The sequence below is a fragment of the Xenopus tropicalis genome, chromosome 6 (genome assembly GCF_000004195.4).
Source record: "Xenopus tropicalis strain Nigerian chromosome 6, UCB_Xtro_10.0, whole genome shotgun sequence".
NCBI classification, from domain to species: Eukaryota; Metazoa; Chordata; class Amphibia; order Anura; family Pipidae; genus Xenopus; species Xenopus tropicalis.
The window spans coordinates 8,371,004-8,378,576 of record NC_030682.2 but is presented as its reverse complement, the minus strand read 5'-3'; positions in this window follow the sequence as shown (position 1 = coordinate 8,378,576).

Sequence of the window (7,573 nt, the reverse complement as noted above, 5' to 3'; positions counted from 1 at the left end):
CGACGGGGGCAGGATGGAGCGGGCAGAGACCGACAGGGGCAGGATGGAGCGGGCAGAGACCGACAGGGGCAGGATGGAGCGGGCAGAGACTGACGGGGGCTAGGGGCCCCTCCCCTTTATCAGGAAGTCCTGCCCCTTTCTTGGCACTTTGACTTTAATTATGAAAATTGACGTTCATTTTATGTGTCTGTTTGTATACATTGTGGGTAGAGATGATATATAAATATATTAGCAGAATACAGGCTGCAAATAAGGATCGTGGTACACTGCAATGAGATCCGTTATCCAGAGAGATCTATTACCCAGTGAAGGGGGGCCTTGCCATAGAAAAAGGCAATGGGATGTATTTGTACAGAGAAGAGAGAAATCAGCCACAAATGAAGAACAAAGGGAAAAGGCATTCCTGTATTTAAGGGCTTTCTGGATAATAGATCCGATCATAAATAACTGTATACTCTGTACTATTACTGTTAAGCCATCATGTAATGTAATGTAACTGTGATTATTTCTAATTGCTTTTTACTGCCCCCTAGAGGGGATTTCCTGTGCAACACAAAGCCAGGCATTCTCTCCTACTGACCTCTGTATAATGGGACTGGTTATTGTATTATTTCTCTATTCTGCAAAAGAAAGTTCTTACTGAATATCCAGAAAGCTCTTGTCCTTTTATATATGCAGCAAATATTCATCCCCTCACCCCACTATCAAAGCAGCATAGCAGCTCCAAGTAAAGGGAAACCCTGCACTCAGAGTTCAACCTTTTATATTATTGGGTCACTATTTGGACTGGGGAATCCCTATGTGCCATAGTTTTATGGTATCTCTCTGTACAGGCTATGAGCAAACTTAGGGGGCTGTTCCTGCTGAATTGTGCTTAGTACAGGGGAATCCCTATGTGCCATAGTTTTATGGTATCTCTCTGTACAGGCTATGGGCAAACTTAGGGGGCTGTTCCTGCTGAATTGTGCTTAGTACAGGGGAATCCCTATGTGCCATAGTTTTATGGTATCTCTCTGTACAGGCTATGAGCAAACTTAGGGGGCTGTTCCTGCTGAATTGTGCTTAGTACAGGGGAATCCCTATGTGCCATAGTTTTATGGTATCTCTCTGTACAGGCTATGAGCAAACTTAGGGGGCTGTTCCTGCTGAATTGTGCTTAGTACAGGGGAATCCCTATGTGCCATAGTTTTATGGTATCTCTCTGTACAGGCTATGAGCAAACTTAGGGGGCTGTTCCTGCTGAATTGTGCTTAGTACAGGGGAATCCCTATGTTCCATAGTTTTATGGTTTCTCTCTGTACAGGCTATGGGCAAACTTAGGGGGCTGTTCCTGCTGAATTGTGCTTAGTACAGGGGAATCCCTATGTGCCATAGTTTTATGGTTTCTCTCTGTACAGGCTATGGGCAAACTTAGGGGGCTGTTCCTGCTGAATTGTGCTTAGTACAGGGGAATCCCTATGTGCCATAGTTTTATGGTATCTCTCTGTACAGGCTATGGGCAAACTTAGGGGGCTGTTCCTGCTGAATTGTGCTTAGTACAGGGGAATCCCTATGTGCCATAGTTTTATGGTATCTCTCTGTACAGGCTATGGGCAAACTTAGGGGGCTGTTCCTGCTGAATTGTGCTTAGTACAGGGGAATCCCTATGTGCCATAGTTTTATGGTATCTCTCTGTACAGGCTGTGAGCAAACTTAGGGGGCTGTTCCTGCTGAATTGTGCTTAGTACAGGGGAATCCCTATGTGCCATAGTTTTATGGTATCTCTCTGTACAGGCTATGGGCAAACTTAGGGGGCTGTTCCTGCTGAATTGTGCTTAGTACAGGGGAATCCCTATGTGCCATAGTTTTATGGTATCTCTCTGTACAGGCTATGAGCAAACTTAGGGGGCTGTTCCTGCTGAATTGTGCTTAGTACAGGGGAATCCCTATGTGCCATAGTTAGAAGTCTCTGGGGGATGGTGGGAGTTGTAGTCTCCTTTGGGTTGTACAGTATAAGCTCCACTTGGACAGGGGCTGATGGGAATTATATACCATCTCTATAAGGCACTGCAGTAAATGTCATTAGTGTATAAATACAGAATAATAATAGTAATAATAGAATATAATTAGGAAATATATATATATATAATAGGAAACATTTTCATATAAATTCCTTATAAAAAAAAGTAATTTAGTGGCTTCGATAGAAATCGCACTGAACATATATTTGGCTAAAGCCACGAGAAATTGCCTTCTTGCCCTGCGACTCCATAATTAGATTGGAAAATCTGAGTAATCCCTGTTGCTACCAACAAAGATCCAACGGTTACGCCCTGATTTGTGTTTGAATCCAAAAGTCTCCCCCACCCTCTCAGCCAAGTAGCCCGTTCCACAGGGCACTGAGCCCCACTGGGAGGCACCCAGCACCCAATATCTGCCAGTCTTGCACCTATAGGTGCTCACAGTGGGATAGTATTTGTAGCAACGGCAGCACCCACAGTGGGATAGTATTTGTAGCAACAGCAGCACCCACAGTGGGATAGTATTTGTAGCACCCACAGTGGGATAGTATTTGTAGCAACGGCAGCACCCACAGTGGGATAGTATTTGTAGCGACAGCAGCACCCACAGTGGGATAGTATTTGTAGCAACGGCAGCACCCACAGTGGGATAGTATTTGTAGCAACGGCAGCACCCACAGTGGGATAGTATTTGTAGCGACAGCAGCACCCACAGTGGGATAGTATTTGTAGCAACGGCAGCACCCACAGTGGGATAGTATTTGTAGCAACAGCAGCACCCACAGTGGGATAGTATTTGTAGCACCCACAGTGGGATAGTATTTGTAGCAACGGCAGCACCCACAGTGGGATAGTATTTGTAGCAACGGCAGCACCCACAGTGGGATAGTATTTGTAGCAACAGCAGCACCCACAGTGGGATAGTATTTGTAGCGACGGCAGCACCCACAGTGGGATAGTATTTGTAGCAACGGCAGCACCCACAGTGGGATAGTATTTGTAGCAACGGCAGCACCCACAGTGGGATAGTATTTGTAGCAACGGCAGCACCCACAGTGGGATAGTATTTGTAGCAACGGCAGCACCCACATTGGGATAGTATTTGTAGCAACGGCAGCACCCACAGTGGGATAGTATTTGTAGCGACGGCAGCACCCACAGTGGGATAGTATTTGTAGCGACAGCAGCACCCACAGTGGGATAGTATTTGTAGCAACGGCAGCACCCACAGTGGGATAGTATTTGTAGCAACAGCAGCACCCACAGTGGGATAGTATTTGTAGCAACGGCAGCACCCACAGTGGGATAGTATTTGTAGCAACGGCAGCACCCACAGTGGGATAGTATTTGTAGCAACGGCAGCACCCACAGTGGGATAGTATTTGTAGCGACGGCAGCACCCACAGTGGGATAGTATTTGTAGCGACGGCAGCACCCACCGTGGGATAGTATTTGTAGCAACGGCAGCACCCACAGTGGGATAGTATTTGTAGCGACAGCAGCACCCACAGTGGGATAGTATTTGTAGCAACGGCAGCACCCACAGTGGGATAGTATTTGTAGCAACGGCAGCACCCACAGTGGGATAGTATTTGTAGCAACGGCAGCACCCACAGTGGGATAGTATTTGTAGTGACAGCAGCACCCACAGTGGGATAGTATTTGTAGCAACGGCAGCACCCACAGTGGGATAGTATTTGTAGCGACGGCAGCACCCACAGTGGGATAGTATTTGTAGCAACAGCAGCACCCACAGTGGGATAGTATTTGTAGCGACAGCAGCACCCACAGTGGGATAGTATTTGTAGCAACGGCAGCACCCACAGTGGGATAGTATTTGTAGCAACGGCAGCACCCACAGTGGGATAGTATTTGTAGCAACGGCAGCACCCACAGTGGGATAGTATTTGTAGCAACGGCAGCACCCACAGTGGGATAGTATTTGTAGCGACAGCAGCACCCACAGTGGGATAGTATTTGTAGCAACGGCAGCACCCACAGTGGGATAGTATTTGTAGCAACGGCAGCACCCACAGTGGGATAGTATTTGTAGCAACGGCAGCACCCACAGTGGGATAGTATTTGTAGCAACGGCAGCACCCACAGTGGGATAGTATTTGTAGCAACGGCAGCACCCACAGTGGGATAGTATTTGTAGCGACAGCAGCACCCACAGTGGGATAGTATTTGTAGCAACGGCAGCACCCACAGTGGGATAGTATTTGTAGCAACAGCAGCACCCACAGTGGGATAGTATTTGTAGCACCCACAGTGGGATAGTATTTGTAGCAACGGCAGCACCCACAGTGGGATAGTATTTGTAGCAACGGCAGCACCCACAGTGGGATAGTATTTGTAGCAACAGCAGCACCCACAGTGGGATAGTATTTGTAGCGACGGCAGCACCCACAGTGGGATAGTATTTGTAGCAACGGCAGCACCCACAGTGGGATAGTATTTGTAGCAACGGCAGCACCCACAGTGGGATAGTATTTGTAGCAACGGCAGCACCCACATTGGGATAGTATTTGTAGCAACGGCAGCACCCACAGTGGGATAGTATTTGTAGCGACGGCAGCACCCACAGTGGGATAGTATTTGTAGCGACAGCAGCACCCACAGTGGGATAGTATTTGTAGCAACGGCAGCACCCACAGTGGGATAGTATTTGTAGCAACAGCAGCACCCACAGTGGGATAGTATTTGTAGCAACGGCAGCACCCACAGTGGGATAGTATTTGTAGCAACGGCAGCACCCACAGTGGGATAGTATTTGTAGCGACGGCAGCACCCACAGTGGGATAGTATTTGTAGCGACGGCAGCACCCACCGTGGGATAGTATTTGTAGCAACGGCAGCACCCACAGTGGGATAGTATTTGTAGCGACAGCAGCACCCACAGTGGGATAGTATTTGTAGCAACGGCAGCACCCACAGTGGGATAGTATTTGTAGCAACGGCAGCACCCACAGTGGGATAGTATTTGTAGTGACAGCAGCACCCACAGTGGGATAGTATTTGTAGCAACGGCAGCACCCACAGTGGGATAGTATTTGTAGCGACGGCAGCACCCACAGTGGGATAGTATTTGTAGCAACGGCAGCACCCACAGTGGGATAGTATTTGTAGCGACAGCAGCACCCACAGTGGGATAGTATTTGTAGCAACGGCAGCACCCACAGTGGGATAGTATTGTAGCAACGGCAGCACCCACAGTGGGATAGTATTTGTAGCAACGGCAGCACCCACAGTGGGATAGTATTTGTAGCAACGGCAGCACCCACAGTGGGATAGTATTTGTAGCGACAGCAGCACCCACAGTGGGATAGTATTTGTAGCAACGGCAGCACCCACAGTGGGATAGTATTTGTAGCAACGGCAGCACCCACAGTGGGATAGTATTTGTAGCAACGGCAGCACCCACAGTGGGATAGTATTTGTAGCAACGGCAGCACCCACAGTGGGATAGTATTTGTAGCAACGGCAGCACCCACAGTGGGATAGTATTTGTAGCAACGGCAGCACCCACAGTGGGATAGTATTTGTAGCAACAGCAGCACCCACAGTGGGATAGTATTTGTAGCGACAGCAGCACCCACAGTGGGATAGTATTTGTAGCGACAGCAGCACCCACAGTGGGATAGTATTTGTAGCAACGGCAGCACCCACAGTGGGATAGTATTTGTAGCAACGGCAGCACCCACAGTGGGATAGTATTTGTAGCGACAGCAGCACCCACAGTGGGATAGTATTTGTAGCAATGGCAGCACCCACAGTGGGATAGTATTTGTAGCAACGGCAGCACCCACAGTGGGATAGTATTTGTAGCAACGGCAGCACCCACATTGGGATAGTATTTGTAGCAACGGCAGCACCCACAGTGGGATAGTATTTGTAGCAACGGCAGCACCCACAGTGGGATAGTATTTGTAGCAACGGCAGCACCCACAGTGGGATAGTATTTGTAGCAACGGCAGCACCCACAGTGGGATAGTATTTGTAGCAACGGCAGCACCCACAGTGGGATAGTATTTGTAGCAACGGCAGCACCCACAGTGGGATAGTATTTGTAGCAACGGCAGCACCCACAGTGGGATAGTATTTGTAGCACCCACAGTGGGATAGTATTTGTAGCGACAGCAGCACCCACAGTGGGATAGTATTTGTAGCAACGGCAGCACCCACAGTGGGATAGTATTTGTAGCACCCACAGTGGGATAGTATTTGTAGCACCCACAGTGGGATAGTATTTGTAGCACCCACAGTGGGATAGTATTTGTAGCACCCACAGTGGGATAGTATTTGTAGCACCCACAGTGGGATAGTATTTGTAGCAATGGCAGCACCCACAGTGGGATAGTATTTGTAGCAACGGCAGCACCCACAGTGGGATAGTATTTGTAGCGACGGCAGCACCCACAGTGGGATAGTATTTGTAGCACCCACTGGGTGTGGCTGTGGGATAGTAAGTTGCAATGAGACATGAGGTTCTTTGTTGTTCAAACATTTTCACTAATTAGTGCAGTGAGGGGAGTCACAGTTAATTGCTAAGTGTGTAACCTGGATATATATATATATATATACACTATATACTGTACATTTCTGCCTTTGAGAGTGTGTGAGAGTCACCGGGTTCCCATTCCCTTTGGGCGCAGTTGGCAGCCAATCACTGCTGGGCTCTGTGTATATGAATGAGGCTCTGTATGAGAGCAGGTACCTTGGGTGCAACTATAACTCACAAGGCTACAGACCCCTCAGGGTCCCATGTTCTGACACAAAGCTGGAACTGGGCGCCCACAATGGGTCCCTGTGTTGCTCTATCAGCACCCTGTGTGCCCCCCGTTCCTTCCTGTACTCCGACGTGCAACAAAATAACGACATTTATCAAAAAGAAAACGAGGAAGAACAAGTAGCCGATGTGTTAGTAGCATTCCTTTTATTCACAACTCGGGGGGGTATTTACAGTGTCCTTGTACTGATAATAAAGGGTATTTGTAGCAAAACTCATCTACGCATAAAGGAATGTGTAAAATGTGTTAGAGAGACAAATGGGGGGGGGGTCTAAATGTTAATTAGGAGGCTAAATATGTTCCAGCTTCGTCAGGTACTGGCATTTACATGAATGGTGGGGCAAAATAAGGAGAGGCAATAAATGGGGAACAGGGAGGTGGGGCAAAAGGATGGGCCATAACTGGGAGAGAGAAAACTAAACACAGATGGAGCATAGAATGGGATATGGTTTGGAGAGGGGAATAGACAGATGGAGCATAGAATGGGATATGGTTTGGAGAGAGGGGAATAGACAGATGGAGCATAGAATGGGATATGGTTTGGAGAGAGGGGAATAGACAGATGGAGCATAGAATGGGATATGGTTTGGAGAGAGGGGAATAGACAGATGGAGCATAGAATGGGATATGGCTTGGAGAGGGGAATAGACAGATGGAGCATAGAATGGGATATGGTTTGGAGAGAGGGGAATAGACAGATGGAGCATAGAATGGGATATGGTTTGGAGAGAGGGGAATAGACAGATGGAGCATAGAATGGGATATGGCTTGGAGAGGGGAATA